This window comes from Cyanistes caeruleus, chromosome 2 (assembly GCF_971803275.1).
Source record: "Cyanistes caeruleus chromosome 2, bCyaCae1.hap1.1, whole genome shotgun sequence".
NCBI classification, from domain to species: domain Eukaryota; kingdom Metazoa; phylum Chordata; class Aves; order Passeriformes; family Paridae; genus Cyanistes; species Cyanistes caeruleus.
The window spans coordinates 46,799,245-46,817,280 of NC_141702.1; positions in this window are offsets into that span (position 1 = coordinate 46,799,245).

The window sequence follows — 18,036 nt, forward strand, 5'->3', positions numbered from 1 at the left end:
AATTGTAAACTGCTTATAAAAAGTCAAGCAGAACATGACAAAGGACATTCACCCAAAGGCTTCAAACCCCACTGTTTCACATTTGAATAAGTGAGGACTGAAAATATTCCTTCTAAATTAAGTGCTACCCATATCTTTCAGGACTACAGTAAATTTGAAAGACATTAATGGCTACAACCAAAGCTAAAGGATCTACTTCTCTATACAAGTAAAACAGGTGAAATCTTGGCTCTTAAAGGATGAAGAGTTAGATAACTTATGTATGAGTGAGCTGCTGGATTCTAGGGTCTCAGTTTAGAGTAGCATTTGGAAGATTTTTGAAGAGTTTTGTGCAGTGGGAATTGGCTGTACTGCTCTGATGCTGTGGACAGCTAATAAACAGTGAGCATTGCAGTCCACAGGTAAACAAACCCAAAAACGAAGTCCCTAGAGACTTTGTAATTGGTTTAAAGGTCAAGAAACATTACAGACCAGTACCAAATATCACAAGATTTGTGATAAAATCTCAGGAGCTGGAAATCAGGAAGAGTAACTTGCACTCAGTTGTTTTTTTTCTGGTAAAATAAACCTTTATACTTTTTTTATTTACTTAAAATTAGTCCATACAGATGAATATGTTCTTTCATTTGATGTAAATAAAAAGTAAGAAGAAGTAATTTTTCAGTGACTATGGCAGTTGAGCAATGTTTACACTTCTGTAGTGAATTCCCATTGCTTATTTCAGATAGTACTCTCTAAACAATTTTTTCCCACTATTATATAATGGAAATGACTGTCTCCATAAGCATTTAGTTCCTAAGATATATTTAGTTTCAGATAATTCCAAACAACTGCAAGTTTTTATTTTCCATATTTTACTTGCCTGAACTAAAAAAAAAAAATTGTTTTGGAAGCCTGGGGAAGGAGAGTAAAACCTGGGCCATGTTTCATATGAATTCTTCCTTGTTTTTGCTTCATTATTTCCCAGACACAATACTGCTGATGGCAACAAGAGGAGACCTCTGTGTCTTTGTGACTTTGTCACTATTTAGCAGTCAGCAATGTGGACTATGGGGAGAAAACTCAAACACGGATGTGCACACACATTGATCATTAAGGCATTTCCTCTGTCAGCAGCTGCACACCTTAGAAGGAACTATAGCTAAACAGGAGTTTAGTAGCTTTCATAACTTGAAAATACTGTCAACATCACATTCAGGAGGCATTCATGTTATTTCATATAGAGGTATCTTTTTGAAATTGAAGAGTTAACTCCTATGGCTATAGAAACTGCCAGGTCTGGAAGATGGTGAAGATGAGTTACTTCTGCAGTCATAAATGTCTTAGAGAGAATGCAGTGTAAAACCACATGAACAATTACCTTTTTTTTTATTATAAGCAAAACTTCTTATTCCAAAATTATATATATATATATATAATGTTCTGCACAGATAAACAGATTTCTTTGCTATATCCCAATGAAGGAAAAAGTAAACCTTTTTCTGTCAAAGTTGTGTAAAACTGTCCCTTGATCCACTGAACAAAATGATAAAGAGAAAGAAATAATTTGGAGGGTACTCTGAAGTGAAAGCAGTTTTGGTAACACCGGTGAAATGCAAAGCTCAGAAAAATCATCTTAATCTATTTAAAAATGAAAAATGTTACTTGATATTAGGTTTTTTAAGGAGTTGAAATGACACCTGGTCAATGTTGAAAGAAAGAACCATTTAAACTCAGAGGAATGATTTGGAATGGGAAGATTAAAGTGAAATACTAAAAAGGTTTATTTTTTTTAAATTAGGTTTAACTCATTACTTTCCTTCATTTTTTCCCCCTTATTCAGCAATTATTTAGTAACTGTTTTGGCCAACCAATGACTTCTGGTTAAATACAAATTCTGCCCAGCTCTAGTAAACCTACTTTTGATTTATACAACCTAACTACCATTTTCTGACACACACAAAAAGGCTATGAATCAATAATAGATCACAAGTGAAGAAAATAATTTGAGCAAATGTCACTGTAACTCGACAGAAATAGGGAGTGTGTAAAGAACTCAACATGAGTTTAGACTTTGCCATGCAGGAATTTTGGCTGCACCTAGCTTAATAGTGAATCATGATCACTTTCTGTTTGCTGCCTTGTTATAATGGTATTATTATTAACTCTTGCAAAACATATCAAGAATCAAGGCTTAAATGTCCAGAGTATAATTATTTTTTTTAATCAAGATCATTCAATCATGAAATTTGTCAGTAAAATATGAAGGCTAATACAGTTTGACTATGATCACTATTTCATTTTCTGTGATATCCTTTTGAAATAAATGCATCTGAGGCAATATGTATTTCAAAGTATTAGAGTATATGCCAGGCAGTATATATGTCCATGCTGCTGATTTCCATGCATCCCTGATTTGTAATAATACTTAGTTCTTGAAATTGCTGACAATATCAGCATTGTCTTCAATGATGGCAAGTTTTTCTAGGATTTGTCTACAGTCTTTGATCTAAACATCCTGTTCTTTTGAGATGTTGAAGTCAAAGAATAGTTAGAATGTTTAAAAAGCAACACTCCACAAAAAACATTTTAAAAAATGAGAATTCTAACAAATTTTAAAATGCAAGATATTTTCAGACATATTAAGGAACTGTTCTTTTCAGATTTATTCTATTCAGAGTCTCCTATTTTTAATTCTCAGTGGAACTGATATTACAGGACTCATAACATTCAGTCAATGAAAAAAATACTGTAAAAATATTTTGTCAGTGTAAAGCCTATTCTTTGGTGGGTAAAGGCACATCTTTTTATTACTGCAGAAGTCCTCTGGGCCACTGAATAGGTTCAAATATATGTGATAATGTCCTGTTTCAACTAATGTTACGATATTTGTTCTTAGGTAATGCATGACATAGATAAGTGAGTATTCAAGTGTTAACGAATACTGAAGATATCACAAATTTAGCAGGGGAAAAAAAAATCCAAAGATTTGTACCAGAACTGGGTTACTAATTTTTCTGCTAATATATTTTTAGAAATCACGATTCTAAATTTAGGATAGCATTAATTGGTTGTTGCATTTCCTAAGTCTCTTGCAATTTTCAGGCTTTTAGTTATGTTCTATTGACCATGCTAAGGAATTGTGACTAAACAAGAATAAATATTCTTTGTCAGGATTTTTTAGCCGTGTATAATTGTGAAGTAGACCTGAGATGCAGATCTGCAGATCAAGTTGCAGATCTGCTATGTTTTTATTATAACAGCCATAGCTTGCAGTGCTGAGGTCCTGGCATCATTTCCAGCCTACTACTGGGTCCTCAAAAAGCACAGACTTTTTTATTTATTGGGAAAGGGAAGAATAGTTAAAATATCACCTGGAAGTCTTGTAGTCAAAAGAAGTAATGAAGGTTGAGGAGGGTAATTATTGGAAAGGCTATGTATAAGTTGCAACTTTCCCATGTCTATGAGTACATGAACTGAGGACTCTGTAAGGACTATGCAGTTTGATAAAACAGCAGTCATACTTGCTTTGTCAGCAAAGTTTGGTTTTCCACAGAAATTTTGGGAATATTATAGAGAAAACAGAACAAATAAGTTTTCTTGAAGTAACTAAGAGGTTTTGTTGCAAGAAGGAAAAATAAGAAAATGTCCCTACAGGGACTTTTAAACATAGTCTTTTTATTAAGCCAAATGGAATTTATCACTTCCTGTTAACAATCTTGGAGCTCTTATATTCATGAACTATTAAATACTTGAACTTTCTACATGATCTAAATCCCATTGTTTACACTAGTTTGTTGCAAGTGAAGGAAAAGATGAAGTCTAAGTACAATGTCTAATGACCTCTGTAGTTATGAAAACTGGTACTTTATCCTTATTTGATTAATGGAGAGCTGCATATTGGCCAGAAAACTGCTTCATGTCAAGGTACTTGGTTTTTTCATTTCACCTTTCAGGTACCCTTGTTATTTAAATTGTAAATGTATGTGGGTGTGTATAATGTCCCTCTCAAGAGGACTTAACAAGATCTACTACGAGATATTTTATTATTACTAATCTAAAAGAAGTTCCAATGCCTGTGTTGCTCTTTGACCCAAATGTTCTGAAACTAAAGGAAAATGTAAAGACTATCTAGAAATGAAGATGAAATGATACAATATTTATAACAGTTACATGACAAGTAACTTATTCATCCTTAGATTAATCTTTTTTTTTCATATACGACTTTTATATATCTTAGAGGTAGTTTGAAAGTTGGTTTGGACATATTTCATCCGTGTTTCTGAAGATCCAGTGAACACTGATAAATCAACAGATGTCTTCCTCTGACATGAACACCCTTGACACTAAAAAACAGGGATTTTTTACAGAAACTTGGTGTCCAGTGATGTCCAGTTGGATGAGTCCAATGCTCAAGGTTCATAAGATCCTCAAAGGCAGGTCACCAGGTGACAATCGGAAGAAGCTGGAGGAGTTAGTCAGAGTCTCACAGTGATTTGGGTTGGAAGGGACCTTTAAAAAGGATATCCCTACATCTCTCCTGCCACAGTCAGGGACATCTACTAGGCCAAGCTGCTTAAAACAAAGATAGGACATTCCTAGCTTCTATGGGCAGTTTGTTCCAGTGTCTTACCACCTTGATCGTAAAGAGTTTCTTCCTTATATCTAAGCTAAATCTGAGCTCTTCTAGCTTAGAGCTGTAACCCTTCATCTTATTATTACCTGTACTCTCTGTACCACTCACAAATGTATTGACCACTACGAGCCTCTAAGGGTCACCCCATGTTACTCATCTCCATTTGGGCATTGAGACACTGACCACAGCTCTGTGGATGCAGCCATCCAGGCAACTCCAACCAGTTCCTTACCCTTAACACCATCCCTCCATCAAATCTGTATCTCTTCAGTTTGGCAACAAGGATGTTCTGTGGGACTGTGGCAAAGGTCTGGCAGAAGTTGAAGCAGGTGATGTCATTGCTCTTCCATTTTCCACCGACAGAGTCACTCCATTGTAGAAGATGATCAGATTAGTCAGGCCTTTTGTGAAGCTGTGTGGGCTCTCTCTAATCTCCCCTGTCATCTGTATGCCTTGCATAGCTTCCAGAAAGATCTGTTTAATGATCTTATCGAGCACAGAAGAGAGGATAACTAGCAGGTAGTTCCCAGGGTCCTCAATTTACCCTTTTTAAAAACAGGGGTGGTACTTCCTTTTTTCTGGTCACTGGTGATTTTGTTTAACTTTCATAATTTTTCAAATATGAAGAAGAGAGACTTAGCAACTGAATTTGCTGGCTCCTTCAAGACCCTTGTCTCATTTATCAGAGAGAAGTACAATTTCTTTTGTCTTCTTTTTCTGAATAATGTACCTGTAAAAGCCCTTTTTATCATTCTTCACATCCTTTGGCAAGGTTCAGCCATGCCTTAGCTTTTCTGATCCCACCATACACTCCAGAGAAGTATCCCCATTTTCCTCCTGGGAAGCATAACCCTTTTCCCACTACCTGTGTATTTTTTGTGTTTCATTTTGGACGTCCTTACTCAGCTATGCTGGTCTCCTGCCTTCCTCCCTGGCGCTTTCCTGCAAGACCTGCAGTGTCTTCTTCCCTGTGTTCCAAATTTATGGCAAACATTTTTTTTCATCTTACATATCTGTGGAGAAGTAGAAGCATATTTCTAACCATTTAAATTATTCAAGTTAACAATAGTATGGAGTACTCTGTCAAGGGGACTCTGTAAAGTCATATAGAAAAGGACAGAAATTGTCCCCTTTCCTTTTAAGTGAAATTGCTTGTGTGGGAGGTTGTTGTCCTGAGGCAGCAGACTTCATCTCATGGTACTTTTAATAATTTTTTTAGTATGGAGAATGGATAGCTGAAAAAGAGAAATAAATTTCTAAGGTTGTGTCAAAGCTAGAATATAACCTGTCTTGTAGTCTCATAACCAAGGCTGGAAACAAAAAACCTAGGATAACTATTCAAACTGCATTTATTCAACTATTCATTCAACTATTTATATTTTATTGTCATTTAGTTGTTTAGGAATTAGTTTTTCCCTGTTAAAAATGTTTGGTTTTCTTTGAGTCTATTTAAAACTGTTCTCAGGAGTAAACATCTATTTTAAATTTAGAATATTATGGCAGGGAGGGTATCAGCTGAAACCTTTACACTGAATGCATGTAATTGGTCATCTTCCCACCTCTGGTCATGTCATTCTGGGTCCAGCTCTCAATAAAACCAATGTATACCAATATATGTGGTGATACTGTACACATACTAAATACATTTTTTTTCAGCTACCGAAACAAAACGAACCATTTTGTTAGTTATTGAAATCTGTATGATTTTCAGGAAAGAGAAATGCATTTTCATTATTTAAATAACACATTCATTTCCTTGTTTATTTTTTATGGTTATCATAAACATTTAAGAACTTCCCACAAGTAATCAGTGGATTACAATTATTCCACAATTTACAGGAAGAAAAATTGATTGTGACTTGGATTTTCCCCATCTGGTTTTCTACAGGTGCCCTCTGCCTAATGTGGTTTATAATTTGATTGTATTTGACCCAGCATCCATCTGATGCCATTGAGAAAATCACTTCAGTTAGGAAGTGCTCAGATAGGGACTTTCCAATGGTAGAAGTCACTCTACGAAAACCATTTTATCACTGTAGTATCACATGGAGAAAAAGTGATCTAAAGTCTTTATTTTTTTCTAAAACCTCTTTTCAAAGATCCTATTGAAGAGTCATATTTTCTGCACAACAGATTAGGTGAAACTTTAGAAAAATCTGAAGGTTATGATATCTACCCATCTGTCAAGATATCTGGAAAAGCTCCTATGTGGAATAGACAGCTGAAACAGTAAGAGTCACTGCCCAAAGCACATTTTTTCTGATAAATTGGTTAAGATTCAGATATATAGTGTGAGTTATCAGTCATCTGAATTTGCAGCTGGGGAAGTGAGTGTCAGATGACAGGAATGTTTCTGTGCAGAGTAATGAAATCACTAAAGAAGCACAGAGAAACACAGGAGTATTTCATTTTCGAAATGAAAACTAAAAATTCATGCTTAGGTAGAATATTTGCTGTTATAAGGCATAATACTACAGGTAAATAAAACACTGCTGGTATTAAGTCTCTATAGTGTATAGGAATTGAGATTTTACATATGACATTTATATCCAAGATGTAATAGAGTAATGTAAGAGAAATATCTGACTCAATGATTAATTTCTTCACTAATGGAAAAGAAAACCATAAAAAGCCTGAATACTAACTACCACAATGTGCTGTAGCCTGTATTTACCTTCCTGCTATGTTCAGAAGTATTTTAAGAAAAAATGTAAAGATTTTTCCCTAAGAAGAGGAGGAAGACTTGATTAAGAACAAAGGGAAGGCAGGTGCTTTGTGTTTCCAGTATCAAAAGTGAATAGTACCAAGTTTTACTCCCTTATCAGTGATTAGCAGGCACTAAACAGAATGGGAGATCAGGTGGGCTGAAACTTCTTTGAGCCCAAGTACAAATTTCATATTTGGTACAAAAGGAAAACAGTTTAGCCTGCCTGATTATGAAGTCAGCCATATGGGAAAAACTATCATTACTTTGTCCAAAATCAGGTTTTTGCTCCAAAATGTCAGTTAAAGGAATGCTGAAACTTTTTTTTTTTTTTTTTTTTTTGTCTGAAGAATTTATAGTTTCTGCAGCTGTGCTCTTGGGCTGAAAAGGATACCCAGAGGCAAAGATCAACCTCAGATCAAGTGTTTGTGCACTTTTAATACTTAAAACTGGAAAAAACTGAACAAAAGGATTTATGCATTGGCCTGCACAGTACAACCAATACCTTTAAATTTTGTTAGGTTAAAGATCAGCATACTTGGCAGGAAGGAGGAAGAAGCCCAAAAGAAGTATATTATTCTCACAGTCCCATCTAATCCAAAAGATTTACACTGTGTGAATTCAATTACTCTGAAATATTTGAAGTCAATTACTCTGAAATACTTGGTTCTTCCTCAGCAGCAGAATTGGTCTATCCAAGACCTCATCTGAATGACTAACAAGACAGAAATAAAACAATGTAACATTTATTTTCTGAAAAAAACCAGAAATTTGAATTAGTCAGTGATGACCGACAGACTTCATAGGGAGCTCGAGCAGGTTTACAGTCTGACCTAGTGATAGCTTTTGTCCTAACATTGATCAAAATTCTCATGCAGGGAACAGAGAAAGATTATGTTATATGAATATTCCTTTCACCACTGGCTGGAAGGTTAAAGATGCTCTGCCTTGGGGGAGTCCTTGGCCTGTGCATGTTTAAACAGCCTCTCATGATCCAGACTATTTTCCTCATGCTTACCACTGACTGAACAGCTCTTGAGAGAGAAGGTGACAAAAACTTCCTGTGAGCTTCACTCACATAGATTGATTCATATAAGATTGCTTCCTGTAAAGATTATTTGGGGTAATAGCCATAATAATAATCTACTCTGTAGTGTCACTGCAATAAGGTTAAACATTTAAAATTGTTGCTGTAATATCCCCCAGTATTTTGTAAACATGATAAAGTTAAGAAAGATATGTACTTTGAAAATACATGTATCAACTGAGAGCAATCAGTAATTGATTAACACAAAACTGAGTCCTGATCTCAGGTCACTCAACATAAGTGTAGACTTGCTTCACTGATGTCAATAACATTTATTCATAACACTTATGTAAACAGTCAGTGGTTGGTCTTTCACATTTGCAATTTCTACTGAGAGATTTTTAAAATACATTTGTTTCATAGCTGCCAGAGCTATAGAATATTTTCCCAGTACTATGTAAAAGAGAATTAAATTAGACAAAATTTCTTTAATATTTTGAAATATTAAATATTTTACATATAATTTAATATATAAAATAGATGTAATTTTTTGCTAAATATATTTCTTTCAGTTGCAGCATCACTTTATTAAACATCTGTATAACTTCTGAAATAGCTGAACATAATAACAGTGGTTAATCTCTACTGAAGGCCTGACCTTTGCAATGGGAAGATTGTCTCAGGGGTCTGCATTCAGGCTGGCATTCTTCCCTTGATGGCCTCATTGATTTGAATATGAACAAGGTAATCAAACCAACACAACCTTCTGAATAAACTTTCCATTTAGATATTTTTGCCCTTTGTTATAGGTAAATACAACATTATGTGTTAAGAAACCCTGCTAGACTTTTTCAGTAAAAGGGTCAAGTAATACACCAGAATTGAAGCCCGTGTTAAAGGAACACATGACTCATTCCAGATGTTCAAACACTGGGAGAATCTGTTAAGTTGAACAGTCATGGAAAAGAGAAAAGGAAAAGAAAATCTCCAAGGTATGTGTTTTTAAAATTTTTAAGGACTTTATAAATAAGGTCAGCATCTTGCATGGCCCTCAGATATTTCTATGAATTGGTGGAGTTTTTGGAAAATATGCTTTTGTTAGCTAGCAACGCCAAACAAGCTGCTGTTAATTAGTAACCCATCTTGGTTAATTTAATGTATCTGTGTTGAGGAGGAAAAAGATACTATGAAGTGCTATAAAAAAGTGTAGATATATTGTCCAGTGTTTCTGGCTATTGCTCATTATAGTGATGTGTTTTAGTAATCTAATTGTCTGGGTCTTTGTTGACAGACCAATTCCTTGGTAGGAAGGACTGATTTTCTTACTTTTGATGATTTAAACATCTAAAATAGTTGATGATTTTTTAAAATTTCTTTTCAGTTTTTTTTTTTATTGTTTTCAATATATATATATAAAAAAAGTGAATTACATTTTTTTCCTTTGTGTTTGGCGTGTATAGGATAAGCATAGAATCATAGAGTCACGGATGGTTTGTGCTGGACCTTAAAAATAATCTAGTTCCATCTCCCTTGCCATTGGCAGGGTTACTGCCTACTAAATCAAGTTTCTCAGAGTTCTATCCAACCAGGCCTTGAACCCTTCCAGGCAGGGATGAGGCTTGAAAAGCTTGAACAGGTATGTTCTTTGTCCAGTACAACTAAGCACCCAGACAGGCAAAACAGGTAATGGTAAATAACTTGTCAAGAGATCTGGGAAAATTTCTAGCCAGATATGATGGAATTGAACGAACTGTAATCACCTTTGCACACTGTGCAGCATCAGGATCGCGAATTAAAGCTTGTGGGTCCACCCTATGCATCAGCAGAGAGGACCCTTGAGATGAGATCCTGGCTCTGAGATTTACTGCAAACACCTGAGTGTCTCCAAAAGAGCAGAGAGTTCCCTATGACACTGGAGCTACATTCTCACGTTGTTTTGAGTACCCTAAAATAAGGGAATAAATATGAAAAGAAAAGAACCGTCTGCTTCAAGTTGACAATAAATTCAAGAAAATAAATTCTTTTAAAGTTTTACTGGGTAAAGTGAGGAAAATGGTAAGGAGAGACTGCTTTGGTAGGAGAGAGGCTGTGGGAAGGATTTAGGAAATGAAACCCAGGCAGGTGGTACATACAGCTCCCATTTGGGGTTACCATGCCTTGTGTTGGTGGTCTTTCCTGGCATACATGTAGAGTCTCTAATGCTTAGAATATATCCATACCCATGCTACATCATGATTCTGAGTGACCTGGACAGATCCCAGCTGTCCCCACCATCTGATAGAGACAAAACCCACTGAAAGGGCACAGTAGCCCCAGGGCCCCCCATTGAAAACCCTGGTGAGCATGCTGCCTGCCCCCATGGCATCAGTGATGTGGCCAAAAACTTGACCCATGAGGCAGAATTCTGTGTAGATATGCCCCATGAGCTGGGGAAATGCTGCCATTGAGGAAGGCAGTTGGAGGAGGACTGAGGCTTCTATGTTACAGGGTAAAAGGTGTAACCAGAGAAGCATCCCCAGTATCTTCTCAAAGAATAGCCCTTGCTCAGTGAGCTTCCTGCTCCAGCATCTTGAGACACTAATGAGAGCTACCACGGGCAGCTCTGAGTTCACATCCACCATGTGCCCATTTGTTTCCTGGGAATTAGTTACAAATTTCTCCATTCTCTGAGAGACTGCTTGTGAAAACTCTACACTGTGTGAGTGCCTTTTTAGGGCACCCTTTAGGGCCTTTTTCTGTTTCTTAGGACTTTTTATCTAGAGATAGACAGACACTTCCAGGCATATTAGCAGTGATGCTACAAAAGCTGGAAGTACTCAATGTGACACTTGTGTCACACCCTTTGTCTGTGAGTTAGCAAACTAACTGTACAGAGGTCAGGCCTGTTTAGTGAAAGAAAGGTACAGTCCTATAAAATATCACTATATACCATGTATGTTTCTAAAATATTTTAATAGCTCTGCATGATTTTTCACATTTCTAAAGGCTATCTTTGCCATGGTTTCTATGTAATTCACAGAAGCAGAAATCAACAATGAATGAAAAATGCATGTGACAGATGAAAATTTCCCTCTGGAAAGGAAAGTCCCTTAGGAAAAAGTGCAGCCATTTGAAACAATGTGTACACACAGATGAGGAAATGTGCTGCCAGTCATTGAGGACTTTGCTCTCTGGGACCAAATACCTCTTTCTGGGTTGCTAATTTCTGCTGACTGACTGGCAAATAGTCAAAGCTGCCTACCAAAGAAAACCCTTTCTCAATTTTAACTACATTTCAAGGCCAACCTTACACTAGCTTCACACTGAGCTTGGGTTCAGGAAGAGTTGGGGTGTAAAAATCAATTTCAGAATATGTTTGCATAGGTGTAAACTGAGAGTGGTATAGCTCGCTCCATTTTGATTCTTATTCTTTTACTCTGGATACTGGCATGTGTTTTGATAGTTTCTCTTTCAAGGCAAGAGTGTTTTATTTAATTTTTTTTTTTCTGGAATGTGGCATTATGAAGCAAGAGCACTTAGGTGTTTGACTGACTTTTTCCTCTAGATTTTCCAAAAGAGCAGTCATCATTGTCACCTCCTTGTCTGCTCCACCCCCATCCACCTCTTTCACTGCCTCCTACTCCTGTCACCATTTTCTATGGACATTTATGCCTTAGAAACAGCCAGGAAAAAAAAAAAAAAAGAAGAGTATGCTTAAGTACTTCATCTGGAAAAGCAGGAAGGGTGATACACGGTATATGAACTTCTAGGCTGTCTCTTTATTTGCTTTGTTTTCTTCATGTAGTACCAGGTGATGCATGGCAGCTGCAAGAGAGATCAGTCTCAATGTCTGGGCTTCATCTGAACTCAGAACTCAAAGTAAAGGTCAAGAGCCATGACCCTAAATAGATTAAACTAAATAGAAAAGTATATAGAAACCCTGCCATATGAACTGTTAACCTGAGGGGGGGAAATCACTTTGCATTCATCTCTAGACAGAGGTTAAACTGAGTTTGGAGACATGGTGCTTAAGCTCAACTTAAAATTAGCTAATATGTCTGCAACACTGATTAAATAAGAAACAATAATATATTCATCTTAGATATTCTTATTAGGCTTTGAAATTAACCTATCCCTAAAACACAGCAGCTTTCACCATTTGTTATTTTTATTTCCCTTTAACCAACTCAGTAAGGTGGCTCAGAGTTATTGCTCACTGGGAAGATTTCTTTGCAAATAAAATGTTAAAATGAGATTACACAAACCATTAGCCTTCACCAAGCTTCGCAACTATTTTTAGGGGGAAAATAAATCTCATAGCTGCAAGGATTGATAGTTTTTGTTTTCTTTAAGAGTAAAAAAAAAAGAAAACCCACACTTTTTTTAGAAGCAAAAACCCAGAAGTTTAATTAGCAACCAAAAAACAAAAAGAGAAAGACATTGATAGATGGCCAGAAAATACTGTTATGTTACAGAAAAGTCTGTTTCAGACTTGTCCCAGTAGTATTTCCTACAAAGCAAAGCATTCCTAAGGGAGTTGCTCTGCTGGGAGCCTAACACTATTAATGAATTAGTGAACACTGATTCTGAGTTAAGACAGTTGGCTTTTAATAAATTACTCCCCATACACAGCGCAGCCTGTCTTTTCCATGCTGCTTTGCTGCTGATTACACTCTCTTAAACGGGAGTGAGAAAAAAATTCAGTGCTTCTGTTCTAGATACAAAACTTTCTGAACAAATTGTTTTATTGCTGTATTGTTGTAGTAGGCTATATGAGTCATTAATCATGGTAAATATAGTTTCAAAGTTAAAACTATATGTATCTCCTATGAGTGCATCCTGCATCTTCCATTAATATATTGAGATTCAAGAAGGCGTTTTATAGAATATGAAGAAGGTTTTTTGTTTGTTTCACAAATTTCAGTAATTCACTTAAGTACATTTCTTGGGCTGTGAAAGTATGAAAGTCATGTGAAATTATGCGATAATCCTGGTGCATGGGACTTTTTAAATTCCTTTTTTTTAGTTCAAAATTCTTTGTAACATACAGGTGTTCTATTGAGTTTTTTCTTGTGTAAAAAAATAGCAATATTTAAAGAAAATATCTTTGCTTTACAAATGTCCATGTATTTTTACCATTACCCTCACATTATCATAGAAATAACATGAGTTTTTGATCAACAAAAGCAACATCTATCTTACATCACAAAACTGAGAGTCACTCAAAGATGGATATAACTATGATTTTGCATTTTTATAATTATTACAAAGAAGGACTAGAAAATGGAAAAATAAGTTATATCTGTGTCTAGATCTTCCCAAGTTTTATTCTTACAAGACAAGAGTTCTACTGAAAGAGAACCTGTGAGTACCTAATTTTTTAAAGGAACATATGCATGTATTTGAGTTTTGACAATCTTTTCAGGTTTCATGTGAGATTGTATGGTATTCAAAACCAGAGATATAAGTATTAATATGAGGCACTATCCATTTTAAATATCCAAGAGCTGCAGTGTGAGTCACGTTATCTGGGATGTAAGAATGGAGCTCTGTGTAGGAAGGATAAAGAAACACTTTCGTGTTGAACTACATTTCTCACATCCAGTCGTGAGCCCTAACAGACAAGCAATGTAGTCTGAAGTACTGAAAATTATATTTCATAGCTACAATGAATGAAGCAAGATGAGAAACAAAACATTTTCTCAGACCAAGTAGCGGAGCTGGGAAAAGCGCACATTTTTTTAACGAGCCTTCCATGCTTAACAACGTGACACGTGAATGTAATTCTATCCGAATCCAGATACCCTAATTTTCAAACCAAAATGTTACACATATGTTCAGACTTTATATTTTTTTCATTACTATTTGTATATATTTTTTATCATTTGTTTTTCTGGCTAAAATATGGATCTTTGATTTAGGTAATCTGGGGTTTGAATCTTTCTTATATTTTACCATACTTATTAGAAGACAAGAGAAGTATGTACAAACTTCTTTTCCCATTAATGTTACTTTGCAAATGAAATTCAGAAGGCAATTTCCCCCCTTATTAGAAGTGCCTTGGCTCCAAGGTTAAAATTCCTGGCTGTTTTGAATTTGGAAGGCTTCCCATAGTAATCATACTCTATATCAGAGTGTGGTCTGTACATTCAACATTGCCTTATTTAGATCTGTCAGGCAGCACTGACTAGCTGAAACCAGTTTAACTTTCAGCAGGAGAAGAGTAACAGAAGCCTAGTGCCAGTCTTGAATAAAGCAGCGGGAACTCACCAAGAAGCTCTTCCCAGATAAGCAAAAGCACTGCCCTACCGAGAGCTTGTCTCTGCTGAAAGACTGGAGATACATTGTTTTAATGAACTCGCCTCAAGCTGTTGAAATCATTTGAGGGAACAGATTTGGGTTTATGAATATCCTCAATCTCTTTGATTTAAAAAAAAAAAAAAAGGAAAATTTGATTTGTATCAAGACTATTTCTTCCATTATCCCTACCACAGGCATGCACTCTGCAGGAGTGGCTTTGTGTGTTTCCATGGGTATTCTCTTAGGAAGACAAGGCACTTTCAGGGTAGGATTTTATTTTAATTTTTCTTTCTGTATACTGCTTAGCAGCTGATATAAAAGTAGTTTATAATTTAAAAGAGAGAAAAGAATTGCTTAGTTTGCCTGGTAACAGGAGTATCCAAATCCGTGCTCTTTTGTTTCCGCTGTAAAGAAAACTTCTTTCTTCCCACAGATCTAGATAATTCTTGTGTAACCATTGTTATCTTTCATGTAGCCTCTCTTTCCACTGTCTACTTACTCTGCAAATCCTCATATATCTCTTACTTTCATGCCCACTTTCCCTCAGTGCAAAGTTCAAGACTGAGGAGAACAGAATGTTCAGGAATATGATCCTGCCTCCTGGCACACAGCTATAGTGGATAACAGCTTGGCTAACTCCTAGTCAATATTTTGGATAGCAGTTTATCACTTGATATTACTAGTACATTGTACTAGACTAATTCTTCCTGAGTGCATTTCTTGTTTATTTAATTATTTTATATTTAGCCACATTTTAGTGAAATTTGATTCCTAAATTAAGAAGGATTGATTTTTGCCTTACAACTGCTGATGGAAAACATGCTACTTTTGGGAGGTGGGCATACAGGTTGAAGGACTAGACCTGTAATCAAGCTCCCAGCACACTCAAAGCAGCAGTATTGCATCCTTCCATGGTATTCTTTGTCTGACCACTGCTACCTGCCCTTAACACATTAGCTAGATATTGGAAAGGACAGAAGATGATTTGAGTTTTGGCTGTTCGGTAACTAGTCTTTGAAAAAAATTACCTGTCCTGAAGTTGTTTGGTGCAAATGATGCAGCTGAAAAGGTAAAAATTTAGTATCAAGAAGCTATGGATTTTGCAGGAGGTGGCAAGCTGATGGATCACTTTATTAGCTCAGTCAGAGCATGACATACTGTTTCTTAAAGTAAAGGGTGAGGAATAAGAAAGAAAAAATATGTCCTTTTTCCTTGCTTGTTCACATGGAGTTCAATAGGTGAATAGATTCACCTGTAATTTTATAGCTGTGTCTCAGTCCAATTTTCTCACCATCTCTGTCTTTTCTCAGGATAAAAGAAAAGTATGGGACGGGGTTGTGGGCTGGCCTTCCAAACACCCAAGAAAATATTAATATGATTTGAGTCTTTGTAATTAAAATCCGAGATGTCCCGTGCAAAAATGATCAATGATTGAGTGGTTCAGAGCTGTCACAAAATCTCAGATAAGGCTTTTCTGCCTTATGCAGGTAAGCCTGAAGCTGACTCAATGCTCACATCTCACACTGTTAAAGCAAGCCTGCTTCGCATGGGCTGCAGAACCCTAAATTGCACAGTTGCACCAGAAGAGCTTCAGTGCTGGGTGTGATGCCTTTTCCTGTGTGGCCACTCAGCCACACACCTCTGCCTGGCATGGTGCCCACATGCTGGCCCTGGATTTTGCCTGCTGTTTTCACTGATACTCTTTTTCTTCCCCATGATCCCTGAGATGTTGATAAATCAGGGAGTGTAACTTCATTGATGGGGAGAAAGCATCAGACCTTTCTCTCTCTCCCACTCTTTTCTACCTGTCTAAAAAAATATGTGAATGTGGCTTCAGGGCTGTGGAGATCTGTGCTGCTCCTTTTTTTCTAAAATTATTCTGTTTTCCAATGCCATTGAGACAAACAAAGGCAGAATTGTTCTTAAAACCCTTACCTTGGAAAATCAAGGTAGCAGAGAGGAGAGGGAACAAGGGAACCTCTCAGTTCCTAGCCCATGGACTGTTTCTAACAAAATGAAATTATGAGATCACATTATCTCTTTTTACTTATTTATTCATATATACAATATCTAGCTACAAATAAAAGCATTTTTATCTGTATTATTTAGCAATATTGTTATAATATAAATTATATATATATATATATATATATGTATGTATGTATATGCCACATTATCTTTTCATAGGGATCTTTTTGGACATTTTAAGCCAAATTACAAATAAAAGACTTCTCAATGAAAACTTCCAACAAATTCCATAGGAATAAGTGGCTGAACTTAAGACAGAGACTCAAATAAGTTCCTGACTGATAGACAAACCAGACAGAAATCAGACTTGCTTTGTTTAAAGCAACTAGATGACTTCCTAGCCAGTACACATATAACACATATATTACATACTGCTTTGTAATTCTTGGTGGGGATGAGAGGGGAAAGGAGCTTTGTGGACCTGGGTGAGAGGTAATGACATAAACACGTTTTGTTAATTCTACTGTTCAAGAAAACTTATAATTTATACTAAAACAGTAATTCTATTAAATATTATCTATTTTCTTTCTATTGCATATCAACCCCTTGTCATGTCATTGTCATATACACAGAAGTGCCCTCACTGCCCAAAGCTCTTCAGCAGCAATGAAGTGAGGTATGCCCAGACCAGCCAGGTTTCATACTGTAAAAGGAAGAAAAAAACGTACCAAAAGCAACCAGACCCATGATGATCTAGGGGAACTTGTGGCAATCAGTTTGATGCCCTTAACAGGGGAGAAGAAATAATTTACCTCTAAACCCCTTATTTTTATATCTCAAGTTGTGGCCACTTACTCCATCAGTAGGTCTCTATTTCAGGTGCTTTCAAAACCTCCAGAGTCTCCCTCCCTCTGAATATGTGAGGAACTTTGGCTCCTAAGCATAGCAGCCCTTAATCTCCACCTTAAATCTGAGACATATTTAAAGTAGTGTGAATATTATAAAGTTGTAAAGTGATATAAATTCTCCAATTGTGCTGATCTTTCTAAGATCAGTGAAAGAAAACATTTGGCTGTGGGAATCATGGAGTCACATGGGTAGATTTAATGGCTAGAAGTAAGCATTAGCATCTGACAGTGTTCCTGTGTCTGAGAATTATTGAATAAGTGGTTAAAAGTAAAGCCTTGCTATACTTAACCATCACCACTGTAACATACCTATGATAGCTGAACCATTACAGGGATTTTTGCCTTCTGTTTTGAAGAATGTCTTCCCTGTTCAAGGATAATGCATGATACTAGGAACACCAAAGGAAGATTACTTTGCCATATCCTTCTGCTATTTCTCTTGTACAGATAAGCCAGGTTTCATCTGCCAGTTGTCAGTCCACAATCTTTTTATGAGAGCTACATTCGCTACAAAAAGGAAAATAAAATAAAATGT